We start from the raw sequence: 21,820 nt of genomic DNA, 5'->3' as shown, positions 1-21,820 counted from the left end.
ATAGGATGAGGGTTCCAAAGGACATTGTTGAGAATTACTCAACCGACATATGCTTCATGGTCAAGAAAGATGAAACTTTGATGGAAGTTGTAAGGACCCAGAAGATTTAGGTTGAGGAAATGGGTTATGAAGTTGATGCTCAGATCCTTGATGCTTATGCAAAAATGCTAATTGAGGCACGTATTAATGAAATTGTCAAAACCTTTGGCACTGCTAAGCAAAAGAAATAAGAGATTGAAATTGAATTCAACTGGAAGAAGAGACAGAAGCAGGAAGGAAAGATAAGTAAGTTTGTTGAAAAGGTTTCATGGGACATTAAAGCATTGATTGATGTTGTCCCAGAGAAAGGTAGGAAGAGGAAAGAACTAGAAACATTAATTGAGCCTATTGCAGTAGACTATGCATCTGATGATGACACACCCCTGGCATTCAAAAGGGTAATAAGGAAGAAAATTGAAGAAACTAAGGTAGAGGCTACAAAGAAACTAGTTAGGAAAGTTACTATCAGGGTACCAGCACAGAAAAGAGAACCAAAAGAAATACCTTCATCCCCATCTGGTACTGGAAGGAGAAAGAAGAAGAATGACATTGATCTGGCAACTGAATCTAGTAATGTAACTATTATTCCACCAAAGACTTGTGCAGAGTTAGTTGATGAAATTACTAAAGATGGTATGTTAAAGAATGTACAGTTTTATTATGAACATTTAGATAATGATGAACAAAGAGAAGTAGAGGAAGCAATTTTGTTGTATTTGGATATTTATAAGAAAGCCTTGTTATAAATTTAAGACCAAATACAAGCACAGTTGTATGACATGTTAGATGCTAGAAGACTATCAACAATGCAAGAGGATAGACATATAAAGATTCAAGAGTTGTTATCTGTTTGTGTTTCTATTGCTCTAGAGGAGATGTACAACACACTTGAGGTTGCAGATAGGAAAATCTTTAACAACAAGCATAAAATAATAAGTCTTATGTTAGGTAGGGTCAATGAGATAATCAAGGAGACATACAAGGCATGGGTTAAGTTCTTTGAAGAGAACCATGGTTTTTATACTTCACCAAAATCTAAGACAGATAATGCAAAGATCCCGGTTGAAAAGAAGGGTAAAGGTATTATGGGTACTTCACCCTCAATTTTGAAAACATTAAGATAATGGATATTGAGCCCTCGGTAGATACAAATAAATAGGAAAATGTTGAGATACCGGTAGATATAGAGAGTGTAAAGGTTGATAATGTATAGGTTACTAATGTTGAGGACAACAGTCCTCCAGATCAAAATGTATAGGATGAGGTTACAGTTCCTAAGGAGGAACCGATAGTTACTGAGACTCCACCAAGTGGCAAAGACACTGGTACAAGTAAGGAAGCTATAAAGGTTAAAACATCAGAGGAGAAGAAAGGGAAATTTGGCAGGGAACCAATAGTGAGTCCATCATTGTTGTCAATTGACACCTCGCAGGTTGAAAAGAAAAGCATATTCGAGATGAGTTCTACTGAACTCATGATGATGGATGCACAAAAAATGATGAAGGAAGGATCTATGGATAAAGGTGTTATTGATCAGTTTATCACTGTTTTGCATAGACTTGTCCCGAATTGCAAGTTTGACAATGAAGCGAGCCCATCCGACAAACTTAAGACTATTACAAAAAACATTTCAAAGGATTTTCAATATTTGTAGAAGATATCAAACCGACAAGCACTAGAGAGATTTGTACAAGCAAAGAGAGCTACATTTGATCAAATGATTGAGTCTGAAAGGAAGGAAATCAATGATAAGTTGAAATTGATAGATAATTCTTTAAGGCAGTGTACTAATATCTATAGAGTATGTTGTAATACAGGTTTACTCACCGCCGAGACAAATAAAAAGATTAAGGATATTCAGGAAGAGATTGTAGGCATAGAAAATTCTTTTGATGGATTGAATTCATTGACTACATCTATTGATGGTCAGATTTTGGTTTTGGAAGCCCAAGTTTTTGCTCTTGAGAGGGAAAAAGGCAAAATCATAAGAAGAGCAAGAAGTCTTAGAGGATTGGTGAGTCCCCAGTTGGATTCATTAGGTGTACATAATAGGGAGTGTATATATATGGTTGGTAAGCCCACATTGGAAGAGTTAAATGAGAAAGAGTCATTTGCCCATATGCTACATGGACTTGAATCTATTTCTGACACTTTCAAATCTGGTTGGGATACTTATCTAGAGCTTTTGGAGAAGGCTTATCTGGATATTTTCAAATACATTCAACTCCGGTAAGGTATTTTTGGGATATTCATTGTATAGTCTTTTCACTCTTCATCTTGATTTTTGGTACTTTTTGGTATTTTTGATGGCATTGATGTCAAAGGGGGAGAGTATTGATGTGAAAAGGGAAAAAGGCAGTTGTATACATTAGAGGGAGTATAGGTGAAAAACTTTAAGGAGATACGGAGTATTTTTTATTATGATCATAGATGAATATTCAGCTCAGGGGAGCATGCTCAGGATGAAATTGACAGTTGGAAACCATAATCATTTTTCACATGAGTGTTGCCATCAATGCCAAAGGGGGAGATTGTTGGCAATTGACACTCACTTGGTTGGTTTCAATATGTTGTCATTGATGGAAACATGGTAACTTGTTTTGACTTCATATTTTAGGTTAGTTATGTACTGATAGGTACTTCATAGACACTTCACCGGCATCGACACTGATAGGTTGAAGGAATTCTTTGGTTATCGGCAATGCAAGCCAACATGGTTTAGAACCAGGTTATCGGTATTGGAGGCCGACATTATTTGGAGATCTGGCATCGACAATCATTTTGATATTCATGTATTTATGTTATCTAGCTGACATGTATATTCATATTGTAATTATCTTTGTAATCCGACATAAGGCATGATGAATTGCAAAGGGTATATAGGTCAGTTTGTTAGATAATTTTGAAATATGTATCTAGAAGGAAATAATATAGGAGATGCAAAATATATGAGAGAGATCATGTGTGTGAGGATATTTATGTAAAGGGGTATTCCGGTAAAGGGTTTAGGGTTTTAGACTAGAACAGACAGAGCCTAACCAAATCTATATTCAAGCATAGAAGATGATATCTTTGCAATTCAATCATTTCTATGGATTGTAGTATGGATTTGTATGTAGTCAACGAGGTTCCTTTTGTGATTGAGAAATGTGCTCTAGGCTATAAGCCTTCTTGCAAGTGCAGGTCCCTATATTTTGTAATATCTCTTCATATGGCCAGTGGATTGATATTGTGGGTCACAAATCCCACCGTTGTTTTTCCTCTTTTAGGTTTTCCATGTATAATTCTGTGTGTTATGGTATTCATTTGTGTGAATGGATTATTGGTATCTTTACTTCTTCAATTCTATATGTATCTATATACCGGTTGGTGTATGCATGTTTTAATAATGTTAAAATTGATCATTCCGGTAGAACATTGATTCACACCCCCCCCCCCTCTCAGTGTTCTTGGATTCCAACAATTCAACTCCTACCTTTGGACCTAGTTTGACCTGCAAATTGAATGCCATGTCAATGTCCATAGAAAATAGTGACTTTGGACATATATCTAAGGATGTTTTTTGTAGATTTTTTTAACAAAGTTAAAACCCATTATAGATGGGACTTTATAGATTTCAAATATGTAATTTTTTAATTGGATCAATTTTTCTATTTTTTAAATATTTTCTAATGAAAATCGTCTATAAAATTGACATATTACATTTTATTCTTTTTTAATGACTTGTTATTTTTTACATTTTTTGAAAAAAATTATATGTCAACAAACTATAGGTAATTTTTTTCATTTTGAAAAAAAAAAAAAAAATTGTTGATTTTTAGTCGATTTATGCTTGTCGTACTCGAGGGGTTTTCTAAATAACAATTACGGCCAATAAAAAAATAATTAAAAAATAATATTAAAAAAATACAAAAAAAATATCCTCAACAATCTTGAGTGTCTTATAGGTCTTCTTCCAAAAAGATTCAGAAAATTACTTTCATTTGGGTCAAATTATGGTTTATGTATAGGGCATGGTATGGTCCCCAAAAAGTGGCTTTTTAATTCCTAAAATTCCTATTGAAAATTAATTTGTATCATTTGGGTATTAAAATAAATTACATAATTGGGAATTAGAATTCAAGTACTACATTTCATATTACTGATTTTTTTAAAGATTCAATCTTTAAGTGCTTCAAAATTTTAGGTCAATTGGGACAAATTTTGAAAAACAAGGAAAACACTTCCACCATTTGACCAAAAAGTGGACACAACTTCTTACAGGTACTTGTCATCAAAAAATAATCTATTAAAATACTTTAGATGATTTAGATAGAAAGTTCCCACAAAACCATAAGTGTGGAAACCAAAATTAAAAATAATTAAGAAGCAAGATGTCATGTTTCAAAGTAGAGGATCAAACTAGAAAGAGATTTTAGTCCATAAGAACCTACTTGACTGCTACAAATAATCACCTATTTCATGAGAATGCTCCATGCTCCCACCTTTTGTTAAAAAATATTACACCACAAATATTGATTGAAGTTGTTTAACTAATATAAATTCCTAATTAGATTTGCGATATTTCAATGATAACATAAAGCTTAAATTGATCCAAGCCCCCTTACTTCAGTGCACAATCTACTCAATAGATACCTTGTATTGTCAAAGGTATAAGTCAATCAAATCAAGTTTTTACACCATCTATTTGTTGTCATTACTTTATAGCTAGTGTAAAAGCAAATCATAATCCATGACCCTTCATTGATAATATCAAGGGTTTTAATCCAATCTACTAGGTGGAAATTTAAAGTTGAGTTAATTATAAGTAAAATGTATTCTTTAATAAATATCATAGAGGACCTATTATGCTTTAAACTTAACAAGAATTTCTCTAGAAAAGGGTCATTTTTCTATAGGGTTAATGCTTCTTCTAAAGGTGTACAATGCATACATTTAGATTTCGTAATAATCAATTTTATTTAATAACTCAATTGGACTATGTTTCTCTTTTCTTATGAGATAATTATATCTCTCTAAATATTTAATATGATAAAGATGTCTACCCCATTTGATTTTTTCTCTCCTAGTCATCTATCTAAAGAAAAAGCTATCAATTCTATGTCATCTTCTCAAAATACAATTGGATAAGTAATAAATGATATTCTTTTCGTTGCATTTTGTGCCTCTACAATTTATTTATATTTACTAATATAATTGGTCTAGACACAAATAAATAGATTATAGAATATGTCAAATAGAATATCATGTAACATGAGATGAAAATGGTGAGGACATAAATTTGGGTGTTATCATATTCTATAGAAATAAAAAAGAAAAGAAAAGAAAAAATAAGATGATATTTAAATCTTATGTTGATGCACGAGATTATTATGGGGGAGAATTGAACCTCACATATTTCCTACTAAAAATAATGATATAAATTAAATTGTGTTGGTTTGTATGTGGAAGCTAATGTAAATAATGCATGGGGAGTCGAGTGCCTTGTGATGGAAGTCACTTGCATTTAATGTATTTTAATGTGTGATGAAAAATGTGTGTGAGAATACTAAGGACTAAAAAGAAAGCTAATTAATCAAGCAAACACAATACATCATACACCTCACTATTAGAATGATAATTTACTAAAATAGAGAACAAAATAATAAACAAATGCAAACCGTAATTCCCATTTTAATTTGATTATTCCACAATTGGATGTGTGCTCATGATGTAGCTTCAGATGCTCAATATTTATCCATGATGATAGATGAAAATGATAAAGGATGGGTTGAGTGATAATTCCAGTAGAGTAATGGTATGATGTATGGAAAGTGGATCTGAGAGATTATTTCGACATTTTGATGGTATGATTAAAAAAAGGTGGATGATAGAGTTTCGTCTATAATTGGAGGTATTAAATAAATAAGATTAAGAAGGGAAGGGGAGGTGAAGAGGAGACATTTGTACTCCAAAAAAGGACAAGTGGCTCAATTGGATGGAAAAGGAACGACATGCGTCTATGAGGACACATGTCTATTTTGTGCAAAGATGCCCAAAAAATAGGAAGAGTGACATGTGTCCCTCTATTTTGGAAAAGGCCACCCAAAATAGGATATTTTCCTCAAAAGGGGGAAAATTGGTTAGGATGTGAACACATGTGTGGGAGGAGGTTGGAAGGGATGGGATAAGGTTGGTTAGGGAGGATGACTAGGATAGGGAAGGGTTAGGTTAGGTCGGGGTTAAAAGTAGGAGCCATGTGCTCAAATAGGATTTGAATCTAATTAATCAATTAAATTAATTAATCCATGGGGTTTGGAAAGGGGATATTTAATTAGTTAAAGTAATTAATCAAAAGGGATGCACAACAAGGATAATTAATTAATTAGGAGGAAACGAGCTAGGGAATTAATTAATTGGATTAATTAATTAGGAATTAATTAATTAGAAGAAAGGGATGGGGAAATTAGTTAATGAAATTAACTAATTGGAAGAATAGGATTTAAATTTGATTAAATTAATTAGCCAAATTTAGGTGTCTACATTTTGCCCCTCTTTGCGGTGGTGCTAGAGTAGTGTCGGTGTGAAGAGAAAAAGACACATGCAAGGGCAGAAAAAAGGCGAGCGATAAAATGCCCCAGGTGGATGAAGGAATGGTTAGGGATGCCCTCTCAAGAGGGTGCATGAGGAAAAAGGAACTGGGCGATGTCTTGAAAGAAACAGTGCCCCAACGGATAGGATAGAAGGGAAAAGGCAGAACAGGAAGGGGAGAAAAATGCAAATACAAATGGATGATAAGGACAAAATGATCATGGAGCACGAGCACTCGTGAAATAGGAAGCCATGTACAGAGCACTTATTTTGATTTAGCAATGTCTGTGAGTCACCAAGGTATAAGGAACTATGGTGGAATTTCATAGCCAATGCATGGACTGATGCATATAAATAGTCACACAGGCTAATCTAGCACTACACAGAGTTACAAAGACCCTGCAGACAATAGTGCTAGAAGAAACCCAAGAAGAAGATATCCCCCAGTGTAACATGAGATGATAGAGACCTCATGAGGGTACAACAAGGAGCACATCAAAAAGACATGCCAAGCAAAACTAAAAGAAACAAGATCACATCCTGAGCCATGATATTCCTAATGCACCATGATATAAAGGATTATAGCAACCAAGAGGAAACATGACCTAGGGAGATTAAAAAGATAAACAGAGATAAAAAGGAATTAAATCCAACACAAGGGCCTCAAATATCTTTTTCCAAAAGGATGAGGATAGGATGATGTTTGACTTGAGGAAGGATACATCCTACATAAACTAATGATGGGTGTTGGTGAGAAGGATACATCTCAGAACAACACCAGGATATTTAAGATTGATGATGGGATGACAAAAGGTATCTGATATGATCATGATGATAAAGATGCTCTAAGATGATTGTTGAAGAATCACGTAATAGGATAAGATCTCGAAGGACAGGACCAAAAAATGCCTATGTACAATGACACCTATATACAAGATGTACAAGAGATATGGATGATGGGAGAAGACCTAGGGACAAGCCTAATGTTGCCCCAGTCAAGATGAAAAGCCATGAGAGATTGATGAGCGAGTGATTGGATTGGATTGATTGGACTGGTGCTTGACCTTAGATAGCAAAAGGAAGAGGGATAAGATTCGAATGTGATAGCGGAATTGCGAGAATCAAAGGGATTGATCAGAATATGGGTACCATGGAATACTGCACAGAGAAAAGGTGGATGCAACAAAACAGTTAAATTGATTGCGAAGAATTTAACATTTTTTCTTTGTTCAAGAGGAAAATAGGATGGGGGGTGAGATTGCATTCCCATCGTAGAGGGAATGTGTTCCCACCATAGCAGGTTCGTGTTCCTGCCCAAAGGGGAGGGATGATGGGTCCGCTATCCCATCATGGCAGGATGGTGGTCCTATTGAAAGATAGGGTGATAGGGCCATGATCTTGTCGGGGTGGGATGGTGGTCCTGCTTGAAGGTGGGGTAGTAGGGCCACGATCCCCGTGTAGCGGGATGGCAGTCCCGCTGAAGGGGGAGGGATGCGAGGACTTAGGGAAGACCCATGGGGGGATGTCATCAGGACAAGAGATGAAAGAGGTGATGAAATGATATGAGCAGAGGGATGAAAGGATGGAGGATAGGATGAAAAGGATTTAGAGATAGAAGCATTGTGTATGTGGTCAGGAGATGAAAGGATGAGGGATGAAGGGATGGAGGATAAGATGAAAAGGATTTGGAGAGGAATCAAGTTATGGATAAAGGGATGGAGGAATTGGGAGATAAGGATAGATGGATGGATGGATATGATAAAATCTTATGAGATGGCAGATTGCAGGGAGAAAATGGATTGATAGGATAAAGTGACATTGGATTACATGGAGGTAGCCTAGAGCTAAACACCAATGACAAGAGATGCAAGAGGCGATGGAATTATATGAGAGGAGGGATGAAAGGATGAAGGATAGGATGAAAAAGATAGAGATGGAAGCACTATGGAAGTGGTTGGGAGATGAAATGATGAGGGATGAATGGATGAAGGGATGGAGGAACTAGGAGGTCCAAGTATGGTTGGATGGATGAATAAGATAATATATGGAGGAACTAGGAGATAAGGATTTGTGGATGAGAGGATATGATAAGATGACTGACAGGAGGATAGGAAGCTGAGGAATGTGGATGGAAGATATGGTGATAAATGGATAAGGACTATGAAGGTATGAGGAAGGATTATAGGGATGGTAGGAAGGATGAGTGAATAGGAAGGATGAATAAATAATCAACCTGATAGGGACATGGAGGCCAAGAGGTGTCCAAATCATTTATATATGGGGGATGTTTCTTTCTTTTAAGATCTAAGGGAGGATGGAGGAGATGAACTGGATAAGATATGATGGGTATGGTAGGTAGATGGAAATGGAGGATGAAATGGCTAGATGTCCAACAAAAATTGCCCCCAAGTGTGGAGAGAAAAAGGTTGAGGGGAATTACGCATGATGCCTATTTGCCAGGTTTTCATCATGGTACTGGTCCAAGGCGCCTGTTTGCCAAGTTTTCACCATTGGACAAATTTTTCTCTTTACTCTTTTTCTCCTTTTTTTTTTTTTTCAATTTTCCAATTTTTGGGAAGAAATTCATGGATAGAGATGGATGGAGATAAATGGATTTGGAAGATAGGTGATAAGAGAGATGGATGGAGGACTCAAGCATCAAGTTTCATATCAAGGTATTAGGAGCCCATTTGAAGTAATCACTATATATTGATACAACGTTATGAAGAAAGAGTGGATTAGGAAAAGGCTTAGATTAGATGGTTTTGATGGGGAATGTATGCAATGGAAGGGATATGGTAGTGGAAAGTGTTTGGATGGAATGAGGGAAAGCGGGTAGGATGGGGGGATGTTATTGAGACCAACATTAGCACATCTTGTGAAGGATGTGAGATAAGTGGAGGATAGATGGATGCAGCATGTGGATATGGTGGAATTGTATTAGGTAGCTTTGGGGCATAGGGACCCAAAATAGACTTAGGATATGAAGGGGGAGAATTTTTAGCTGGTGGATTGGCAATTTTGGATGTCATTGCAGGTTTTTCTTTTGGATGCATTTCTTCTTTTGGCTTTGCTTCTTGTTGCCTTGGAATCCACATTATTTTTTCTTTTGCTTCAGTGAACCTTTGCGGCCATTGGGATTCATTTCCTTTTGCATCAATTTGTTCTTTGTGGGAGCATGTCTTTTTCAGTGGACATGGTCATCTTCATATTGTTGTGGATCTTTAGCTTTATGCATTTGTAATTTGGTATCCAAATTTAATCTAGTAGCCTTGGAAGGAGTGTGCGAAGGTGTAGGAGACAGAGAAATTATGGATGAAGTGATAGATGTATGATGTTGGATGGAATGTGAGGATACATGCCTTTGTTGATCTTGATTAGGAATGAAAGGAGAAGGTTTATGGTAGGTGACGGGGATATAAGGGCCCAAAATGGATTTAGCATGTGGGCAATATATGAAGGTAGATTTTGGGATATAGGGACCCAAAGTGGATTTAGAGGATGAAGGAGGAAGATATATGGTTGTTTTAGCTTTATATGATGTGAGAGAGGGAATGACAATAAATTATTTGGAGGAATGATGGGAAGAGGCAATGGTGTGTTTGGAAGCATACTTGGATTTTGCATTAGTTGTACCAACATTTTTTGATGAAGTGTCTTGGGATATATAGGTAACTAAGACCATGAGATCCTAGATGTGCTTTAACATGGATGAGCTTCAAAGTAGGTTTCTCATGTAGGCCTAAGCCTTTACCTTTATAGTTCATTTTTTTGAGCAATTTTTGTAAAGTAGGATACTTGTTCTCTAGGTAACAAGAACTGAATTGGATGCCTCATAGAGCATGTTATCCCATATTAAAAGTACTTTGCTCTGCAGCCACAAATACATATCACAATATGGGTATAGATAAGGGCTTTTCAATTGTCCTTATGGCTGAAGTGAATGAACGTCCTCTTTTCAAAATATTTGAACCTAGAGCTCAGGGATGCGGTTATCCAATATAGAAACCCAATTTTCATATAAGTATTACATTGGAGGATGTAACTGACTCTAACTCAATAATGGTAAAAAAATAGAAACAAAATATTTGAATAGATGGAAGCATAATCCATTTATGTCGCAAATATACTACTACTTGCAAAAAAGTACTAAAAAAAATATGTGTCTTTTATTAGATGGAGGAGAATGGGAGGTGTATATGAGATGTTCTTCTATTGTGAGGGAACTTCTATGGATGAATGTAAGAGAAGGGGATAGAGTGATGGTGTTGGGATGGTTTGGATAGGAGGAAGTGGAGGATCAAGATGCGGAGTATATGAGATGGGGGGATATCGGCTTAGTGGAGGAAATGGTAATGGATCTTGAGATGGAGGAGAGGGAATGGTAGGACTTGGAAGAGGGGATGATAGGTGTAGTGTCCACCCTTGATTTTACTTATTTTGACTAGAGTTGACTTTTATATTATTCTTGATAGACTTATCTAGACTATATTTTGATGATTTGGATGATGATTACTCATGTGTTTCAGTGACTTATAATTGATGTTAGACACTATTGGACATATGCTATTTTGATTATCTATATGGATGTTGGTACTATCATGATTGATCATGTGATTTGATCATATATGTACTTGATGGATTTTATATGCTCACTATGTGATGGATTACTGTTAGATTAGATTTACCATGGTTTTGATGATGATTATGATTACACTAACCCTACTTCATGATTACATATGATGAGATGTTTATGAGATGTGTTTGACTATTGTTTGACTATCTTCATGATAGAGATGATTCCACATCACTCATTGCAAGCGAGATGTTTCGTCGCGATTCTCTATCACTTGCTTGTTCTATATGTGTATATGTATATGTGGTATTGTCATTTTGTGGTTACATGATTTTGCAGGTACCAGACATCGACTCCACCCAGCTTCACAGGTCTGAGCATGTCTTTAGTTACAATGGCTTATGTGGTTCGGAGATGGCATGAGTTCCCCTCACATACTCTAGGTCTAAGTTATTCACTGTGAGTAGTCAGTGTCTTGGCATAATTCACCATGTCAGTTAGTAAGCTTGGTTCCTTGGTATTGTGAGTTTGGTTTATGTCGATTGATTTACTTGATTATGTTGGAGTAATTATGTGGCTCTTGATGTGTAGTTTTATATTTGGTAATGCTTATTTTAATGCATTTAATTTATAAGTTTTAAATATTTAATTATTTGGTATCTATATTTATGTGATTATTAACGTTTATTGATTTTATGATTATTCAATATTTGATAAGCCTTATTGTTGTTTAATATTTATTTTATATTTGTGATTTAATCTTTAATGGTATTTGATTATTTAATTATTTATTTGACCTTCTATGGTTTAATATTTATTTGATTTCTTACATTTATTTGGTTCTTTAATTATTTTTAATAGCTTTTAGTCTATTTGTTTTTAATCCCCATTTGGATTATTTATATACAGCTTATATTTATTTAATAGTTTGACTTTTATTCCTAAGTGGGGTGTATGAATTGTTGACATTTGATGAACTAGTATGTTGGCACATGATGATATGATAATAATGTATGTTGGCAGTGATGTCAATAAGTATAGGTCAACTGATATGAAGATTGGAAGAAGTTGTTATTAATGATCAAGTTGGAGAACTGGTATGAATAGATGTAGTGAACTGGTGTCGGGGTTTCACTAAGTGTGACTACCGGTTGGTAGTCTCATCTCTAGGGTTTTTGGTTTGGCAATCTAGCTTGTGTGATGCAACCGATGGTATTCTGTGATGAGTTAGCTAAGAGATGAAGATGAGATCAAGATGCCACGTTAGTTTTGTGCACATGAAGGATTTCCTTGAGGATCTTACATGTGAAGATCGACTACATTAAATGTCTACCTCGGGAATGAACATTCTTCTTAGCGGCATGAGAAGAAAGTGTGATGGGTTACTGATTTCTATGTGTGGTGAATAATGGACGATGTAAAATAACTCATAATCTATTTGAGATTGTTTCATACTATGAAAAGTGTTTGGATGGTCAGGATTGGACCGCTTGTAATTGTAAACCTAAGATGCTTAGGGTTTAGGCTATCGACCTAATTGTTGTCTATAAGGTCGATGATGTTTGTTATTGTAAGTTATTGGCAAAAGTTGTGTATGTATCAGAGTGATGAGATACTTGCCAGACCAGTGAGAGAAAACTGCAGAGTGTGATTATAGAGTAGAGGAACTGAAAAGGATCTGCCTTAGCATATAGTGTTGTTATCAGATCAGAGTTTTACCTGTTGTCTTCTAACCATTTCAACAGAAAGAAAATCCCTTTGCCAGGTAGCTTTAACAGGCTTACTGTAAATCCTCTAACTAGGTGACTCAAGTTCATTGAGTTCTTTAAATCCTCTAGCAAGGTAACCTTTAACAAGGTTTCAACCTTTAACAAGGTATATAACCATCCCTTAATCGGGTGATCTTTAATAGGATCGGTTCCTAGCAGAACCTTATTGTAAAGTTTTTAACCGGACTAGGCTCCTAACAGAGTGAGCTTCAAAAGAGTTCAAAACAAGCTTGTGGGTATATATCCCCACCATGGTTTTTCCCATTTGGGTTTCCACGTGAAAAATCTGTGTGCATTTTCATGTGATGATTAAGTATTCTTTGTTTTGGTGATTATGCAATCAGAGCTAATGGTTATAGTATTGCTGATATACCACATGCATATGTTTATGGGTGAAGTAGTTATCAAGTTTTTAATGTATTTGAAGTATTCAGTTTTACCTGTTTATATTGTCTAAAGTCCTACTGTGTTTAACCAGTATTGCCATGGTTAAGTTCAGTAATGAAGACATCTGGTTAGCATTGTTTTAACTTGATAAGATGCAGAGAAGTTTTTGTATGTATTGATTCACCCCTCCCTCTCAGTACCAGTTAGGGTATCTATTGTTCATCACTATTCATCAATTGGTATCATAACAACTCCACATCCTCCATGATATAAGCTTAACCGCTCGAGGAAAAAGATCCTGCCTTAATGATGAAGAGGGAAGATCCTAAGTTAAATAGAGATAACTTCAAAATATGGAAGGATAGAATGAAGATCTATATCAAGAGTTTGGGTGCTCAACACTAGAGCTATGATGAGAATGTCTATGTAATCCCAACTGACACTCTAACCGATGATCAAAAAAGAGAGATTCAAGAAAATGGGCAAGTCATGGAAGCCCTTATTAGCAGTTTGTTTGATATTGAGTTCATTGATGTACAAGATAAGGATACTCCTAAGGATGTATGGGACACATTGGAAACTATTTATGGCAGTGATGAGCATGTCAAGCAAGCTAAGGAAGAGAGCCTTAGAGGAAAATTTGAAGACATGAGGATGGTTGAAGGTGAAACCATTCAACAATATCGCATAAGGATCAAGACTGTTGTTGGAGATATCAAGAGCACTGGTGGAACAATTGATGATTCCACCATTGTTAGTAAATATTTGAGATCATTATTACCGATCTATGCAATCAGAGTTCCTACCATCTAGGAACTAAGGTCTATTGACAAAACCAAGGTATCCTTAGACTCTATCATTGCAAAGTTGACTGCATATGAGTTGAATATTTTGGCATATGTGCAGAGTTTGATGACATTGTATGTTGTCATTGATGTTAATATGTCAAAGTATGAACCGGTATATTAAAGTAAGCAAACTGGCAAGGGAACTGGTATGATGATGTGAACCGGTATGATGGAATGTGAATCGGTATATGGAAAGTCTTATATCGGGGTTTCATTTGGTATGACTACTAGTTGGTAGTCTCAGCTTCAGGGTTTCTGGTTGATGCATTTCAAGTCTTTGTGATTCGACCGATGACATCCTGTGATGGGTTAGCATTGAAATAAAGACCAGATCATGTTGCCACGTCAGACTTGTGCACGTGAAGGATTTATTTGAGGATCTTGCATGGAGATTGATCCTATCTACCTCGGGAATGTGCGTAGTCTCTATAAATGGTGGAGAGCATGTGATGGGTTATCAGCCTCCAGAAGCATAAAAGAACGAATGATGGAGAATGTCTTGAGATGTGCTCAAGATTTTTTTTCACTATGTAAAGTGTTTGAATAGTCAGGATTGGACTGATTGTATTGATAACCTAAATGTTTAAGGTTTAGGGTTTATGCTACCAACCTATTTATTTCCTATAAGGTCGATGATGATTTGTCTTGTGAGGTTGTTGGCAAATGTTATGTGTGTATCCAAGTAAAGAGATACTTGATTCTTGCCAGACCAAAGAAGTGTATTGATACCTACATAGTGTGATTGTAGAAGAAAAGGAGCTAAAGTGGATCTACCTTGGCATTGAGTGCTATTATCAGATCAATGTATTACCTGTTGACTTCTAACCATTTCAGCAGTTGGAAAATCCCTTAATCGGGTAGCTTTAACAGGTTTTGTCTAAATCCTTTAATAGGGTGACTCAATTCAATGACTTCTTCAAATCCTCTTGCTAGGTAACCTTTAACAAGGTTCTAACCTTTAACCAGGTATTTAGCCATCCCTTAACCAGGTGATCCCTAGCAGGATCGGTTCCTAGCTGAACCTATTGTAAAAGTCCTTAACCGGACTAGGCTCCTAATAGAGCGGACTTCAGAAGAGTTCAAAGAATATCTTGTGGCTATTCATCCCCATCATGGTTTTTCCCAGTTGGGTTTCCACATGAAAAATCAGTGTGTCATGTGTGATGCCTTTTCATGTGATGATTATGTTGGCATTTTTGTTTATTTATGTTGTGATTGTCATTGATGGACACACACTTATATTGAGATCCCCTTTATATGTATGAGCTCAAGCTCAACCGGTATTTGTTCCAATCGGTATGTTGTATACTAGTCTTTAGACTAGTGGTGATTTTGTAGAATGTGTTTCCCGGTCTGAAGCGGCATGTCGACCCCAAGCAGTTCATAGATCCCAAGCGACATGAGGGAGAAAAGCGGCACAACACATTCTTACCAGTCTTCATTTTTGTCAAACCAACAACTGGTAATTTGTATGAATCGTTAATACTCTATGATGAGTTACCAGCCGACATTTTGTGATGAGTTACCAATCCACCGATTGTTTGACGGTGCTGACACATTGACAGTGCTTTTTGTGTCATGTTACTGAGTATGTCTAGATGATTTGAACCTAGGAAATTGTAATGTAATCCTATTGGAACGACATGAAATTAGATTCCTTTAAAAGGACATCATGTCTAGGGTTTTAAGTTGTTGCTGAAAGGGTTAATGTCGTGCTAGGGTTTAAGGTGGAAGTTGAGAACGATCTTATTTGAGAAGATCAAGTTGTAACTGTGAGAGAGAGAGAGAAGACTAAAGTAATGCTGGAATGCATTAGCTATGAGCAATACTAGATCTAACCAAGCAGTTTGTGCTATTAGATAGATCAAAAACTTGTTGATTACTCACATCTTTGACAAGTTTGTAGCCCTTAACCGGGTAGGCCTCAAAACCTTTGTAAAATCCTCTAACAAGGTGGTTCACACATGTGAATCTAAAATCCTCTAACAAGGTAGTCTTTAATCGGACTTATCTCCTAACAGAGATTGAGATTCCTAACAGGATCTGTTCTGGTGAAGAACATTGTAAGACCTTAACTGGTTTGACCTTAACCGGTCTGGTTTCTATTCTGTAGATAGTGACTTGTGAGTTCCATCTTGCTGTGGTTTTTCCCAGTTGGGTTTCCACATCAAATATCTTGTGTTATGGTTGTATTGCTTTTGTGGGTGAATGCTTTATTCACATTTTGGTTTGCATGTGTGGTAATCGGTCTGACTGTTAGACTGCTTTACTGGTTTAGCTTTAGACTATGTAAGTGTTTTAGTGCAGTGATTTTTGGGATACTAATTCACCCCCCCCCCCTCTTAGTATTCATCAATTGGTATCAGAGCCTGCCTTTCTATAAGTTTAACCACTTAGAAAGAAATATGGGGGAATACACCATGAGGGAACTTACTCAATGGCTCACTAAGTCTGAGCAAGCCTATGATGATCTTATGGTCAAATACAAGGCATCTCAAGCAAAAAGGAGAGAACATGCAGAAAAGATGATGGAGCTATCTAAAAGTAGTTGTGAAGATGAAACTAATATGGAAGCCATGATAGCAGAAGTAAACAAGTTGAATGACTCAAACTCCAACCTAAGAAAGGAGTTGGAAGGACTGACTATTCAGTTTAGTTAAGAGCTTGAGAACCGGAGAAAAGCTGAAGATCGGGTAAAGGACAGAGATCATGAGATCTCCAAGTTGAAACAAGAGATTAGTGCACTGACTGCTCGCCTTCATGAGAGTAGAATGGAAAAGGAAGACATGCAAGGAGAACTAAACATAGCCATCTTCGAAAATGAAAGTCTAATGGAGACAAACATTGCTATTTCCAAAGAACTCTTTGAGTCAAAGGAAATACTTGCTAAGTTTGGCAAAAGTACTATCAAGTTAGAACAAAAGCTTGAGTCATCTAGACCAGCAAAGAATACCAATGGTCTTGGTTTCTCTGGACATGAGGAAGGAGAATCCTCATGAACAAATGCTGAAGCATCAAAGAAGCAACCTGTACTCAAAGGAAAAGGTAAGCAAAAATTCAAACCTATTTTCTTTAACTGTCTTAAGGAAGGGCACACTGCCAATGTATGTAGGAGCAAAGCCTACAATAATTTTCCTTATTTTATCAACAATGTGCCTAGATCCAATAAGTTCAATGGTCATTGTTATGCATGCAACAAGTTTGGGCATAGAGCATTTGAATGCAGGTCTGTGATGGATAACACTGGAAGATATCCTCAAAGGACCCAAGGAATTGGTCCTGAACCTTTTGTGAACTGGAACCACAAACGGCTTAATGTCTTCAATCATCAATTGAGAAGTGGTAGTCATCAAGCGGCAACCGGATGGAGAGAAAATTGTATGATCTATCATGGTCATGGTCACACTACTACAACATGCAAAAGGAAGAATGGAAACATGTACAATGGACCTTGGAGAGCACCTAGACTTGTTTGCTATCACTGCAACAAACCGGGTCACATTGCAAGATTTTGTAGAAGCAGAAAAAGTATATCTGATGATATACCGATCACTCAGGAAGGATAAATCGATGTTGAAAAAGTTCAAGGGGACATGAAGAAACCAACAATGTCAGAAGAAACCAACAATGTCAGAAGAAGAACCGATTTCTGCACCTAGTGTGGAAATATCAGAACCGGCAAACTAAGCCTCAAAGGCTTAGGGGGAGCAAACGGCGAAATACTTTTGAACCCCTGGTTGACACCAGTATGCAATACCTGTCGCTTGGTAGAAGACTGGAAATGGTAAAAAGGCAAATTAGGGTTTACGTCCTAATAGAGGAGCATTAATGGTGGTAGGTGAGAGACATGTATAAGAGCACTTTTCAAATCATTTCTCACTATCTATTTTCAAGCGAAGAGAAGTTTTAAAGTGCAGAGAGAAGAAAAGGCAATTTGAACTTAGATTTCAAGAAATTGATAAACCTTGAAAAAGATTCAAATCCAGTTTGCAAACGGTAGTGGAGAACATAAAGAGGTGATTTGGCAACCGATGGAGAGTGGAGTAAAGCAGAATCACGAAGCCCTAAATTTGAGTTTGAAAGCTATTTTTCATGTTCTTGAAATACTCTACAATGGCTTTCGCATCTCATACTAGTTTGAGTACATCCATAGAGTCAAAAAGTTTTATTCAAAGGAAGTCCAAATATAATGCTTTATCACAAGTTCCAGCTGGAGTCATAGTTGAAGAGGGAATTTCTAATTATATTGATTGAAAAATAGAAGACCTAGGGTCTTTAGCTATTCACACTCAATTAGGTCTATTTTGCGGCAAGGACAAAAAGATCAAACCAGAGTTTAGTGTCTTAGAGAAGAAGAAATTCCATAATGCAGTATATTTTCTGGAAGATTTTACGGAGGACCACATCAGAATCATTCTAAGCAGAGTCCACGGTGACAAGATGTACCTAGAGAGGACACATGAAATTATGCCTCAGGTAATTCATGCAGTCACCGGCTTTTGCAACACAGGGGAAGTGCCAGCCCTGAGAAAAGTGAGAAAAACCAAAATAGCCAAGCTCACCGGTTCAACTAGTGACTCACGGGGTATGACAGTGAATCCTATCAAGGATGATTTGGTGAAATATGCCCGCATGGTGATAGGCTACATAACATTTTCAGCCAGCAGGATTAATTTTGTATCTGCTGCAGTGGTAAATGTCACTTACCGGATGATAAAAGAGGATGCATCTTTTGACTTATGCACCGGTATGCAGAGACAACTCCTGTTGAATCTTAAGGAAATCAAACAGGACAATTCACTAAGGTTTAAGTTTGGACAACTACTGGTAGGGTTGTTCTTCTATTTCCAAGGCTACTTTCCAGGTGTAGGAGATGTCCAGTGGTCACCTAACCAACCGGTAACCAAGCAGATAAAGGAAAGCATACAAGCCATTGGAACCGGCTACCCTGAAGTACTGAACAAATATTTTGATGGGTTTAGAAGAAAGATGAGTTAGAGGGTAAGGATCTCAGGTGATATAGTGAAAAAATACGAAGATGACATCCAGGTGGACAAATGTTTAATGGAGGTTGTTGAACCTAGAATGGAGGAAGTGGAGCCAATGGGCTATGAGGTTATGTATGACATGTTGGAAGGGTATGCCTCAACCCTTATTGCCTTGCCTCTTGATCCAAAGGCTAAGAGGACCAGAACCTACTTGGAGAGGATTGCATCGACTGAAGAACCATCGGTGAAGAAAGGAAAAGAACCAGCAGTAAAGAAAGCCAAGGCAGTGCCTGCAGCATCAGCACCAGCTACCACTACAACTCCAAGAGTTACCAAGCAGTCACTGGCAAAGAAGAAACTAGAGGTAACACCGGCAAAAGTCTTCGAAAGAAAGAGGAAGACTAAGACAAATGAATCAGAATCCAAGAAACTGAGTTTGATGAAAAGCCAAAGAAGGCAAGATAGACAAAGAAGATGAAGAAGAATGAACCGACAACATCTGCACTGGTAAATATTGATATCTCCTCATACAAACCTTTGACACATTGTCAAAGAATAGTAAAAAATATTAGGAGAAAATTACTTCATGATTTAGTAGACTATTATGATGAATTTAATAGTGAGGAGAAAGATGAAGTACTATAGGAAATCATTCTTTATTTGTGTAAAAATGACCGGTCACCATCAGAGATTAAATCTCAGACACCGGATTCATATTTAAAGCTATAGATAATAAATGGCACATTTCCATTGAAAAAGAATAGGAGATTAGGGAGAAAATATTTGCACAATACTTTCCCAAACTCTCAAATTTAGAATTATTTGATGTCTTGGATCAAAATAAAGGTCTCTTCTTCACAAGGAGAAGAAGACTCTGGTTGTTGGAGGGGAGAATTGATGATGTTGAAAAAGATACTCATTAGCATATGGCTCATGCTATCAACTCTCACAAAGCATGTATGGCCAACCTCCAAGTGGAAAAAGAATTGATTATTTCCAAACCAGATGAGGTCTTTGATGAGGAAGGAAACCTGGTGGAAGAACCAATCGACACTATCGATGTCGATGCCCTGGATGTAGAAGATGTCACTCAGGACATACCTTCTGAGGGAACTGAATAGGGGCAACAAGTTGAATAGGGTGGTGAGCAGGATGAGGACACACAGCAAGTGGCAAAGGAACAGGAAGAGAAAAAGAAGAGGGATGAAGATGAGAAAAAGAAGAAAGAGGAAGAGAAGAGAAAAGAGGAAGAGGAGAAATGAAAAGATGAAGAAAAGAAGAAGCAAGAAGATGATAGGAAAAAGAAAGAAGAAGAGGATAAGGAAGAAAAGAGAAAGAAGGAAGAAGAAGAGAAGAGAAAGAAGGAAGAAGAAGAGAAGAAGAAGAAGGAAGAAGAAGAGAAGAGGAAGAAGGAAGCAGAAGAGAAGAAGAAAAAAGAAGAGGAAGAACAAAAGAAGAAGGACGAGGAAGCATAGAAGAAGAAGGAAGAGGAAGCAAAGAAGAAGGCAGAAGTAGAGCAGAAGTAGAAAGAAGAGGAAGACAAGAAGAAGATGGAAGAGGAAGAGAAGAAAAAGAGAGAAGAGAAAGAGAAAGAAGAGAAGGAGAAGAAAAAGAAGGAAGAAGCAGACAAGACAGCTGAAGCAATGAAGAGCACATAGATGGAGACTCCTAAGGCAACTGGGAGCCAAGCCAAACCGGCTGCTATCTCGAGTCCTATTGATCTCCAATCTGCAAGTGAGACTGAGCTTATGCAGAGCATCAAGGTTGCCCAAGAGTGCCTTGAAGTCATTCATAGGAAAAAGGAGTAGGATATTATTCAGGCAGCTGTAGACACACTTACTGGTTTAATCCCTGGTACTAATCTTCCTGACACTGAAACATCACTAGCACAACTCAAACTTCCATGTAATGTAGTGGATGATTAGGTGCAGAGTCTGGAGGAAGCAGTAGAGGCCAATATAAAGAAAGAGCACCAAAAGGCTCTTAATGTTTCTCTAGTGAAAAAGATGAATGAGCTTAGGACTGAATTGCTGAAAGATCAAAAGGACATAAGGAATGCCTTGGATGAGGGAAACTTGCTACTCAACAAAATCTATCAACCTTATCTATTCTGTGATGATGTGCTAGCCAAGAAGCAAAAGCTTCAAATAGACTTACAGTCCTACTTGGGCACATTTAAGACACCTTATGATTCCTTTGTAGCATATGGGCAAACCGTTCACCGGTTCCAGATCTAGTCAGCCAAGATGGAGCAAGAGATCAGTACACGGTCTAGGGATTTGCAGGAGCTTCAACTAGTTTTACTTCCACGACTGCAAATTCTTCAGAAGTGTTATCTGAACCTAGATGCACTGACAGTCACACAGGAACTGAGCATAGTAGATGCCATGGAGGAATAGGTATCCCAGATGCAAATAGAGAAGGAAGTGGCAACCTCCCTACTTGAGTCCTAGTCTCTATTCATGAAATAATTTTTTCAAGACTATAAATTGGTTTTTGACAAGTATTATTCATTATTGTCATAAACTCTTTCTATATATATATGGAAACAAGGTTATTCAGTGGTACTTTGTCATTGTTGGCAAAGGGGGAGAAGTATATCTGGTTTTTGGTTATAAAATTTTGATCTTTTGACACAGGGGG

This window comes from Cryptomeria japonica, chromosome 5 (assembly GCF_030272615.1).
Source record: "Cryptomeria japonica chromosome 5, Sugi_1.0, whole genome shotgun sequence".
Taxonomy (NCBI): domain Eukaryota; kingdom Viridiplantae; phylum Streptophyta; class Pinopsida; order Cupressales; family Cupressaceae; genus Cryptomeria; species Cryptomeria japonica.
The sequence above is the reverse complement of the archived record's forward strand: the minus strand, read 5'-3'. Positions refer to the sequence as shown.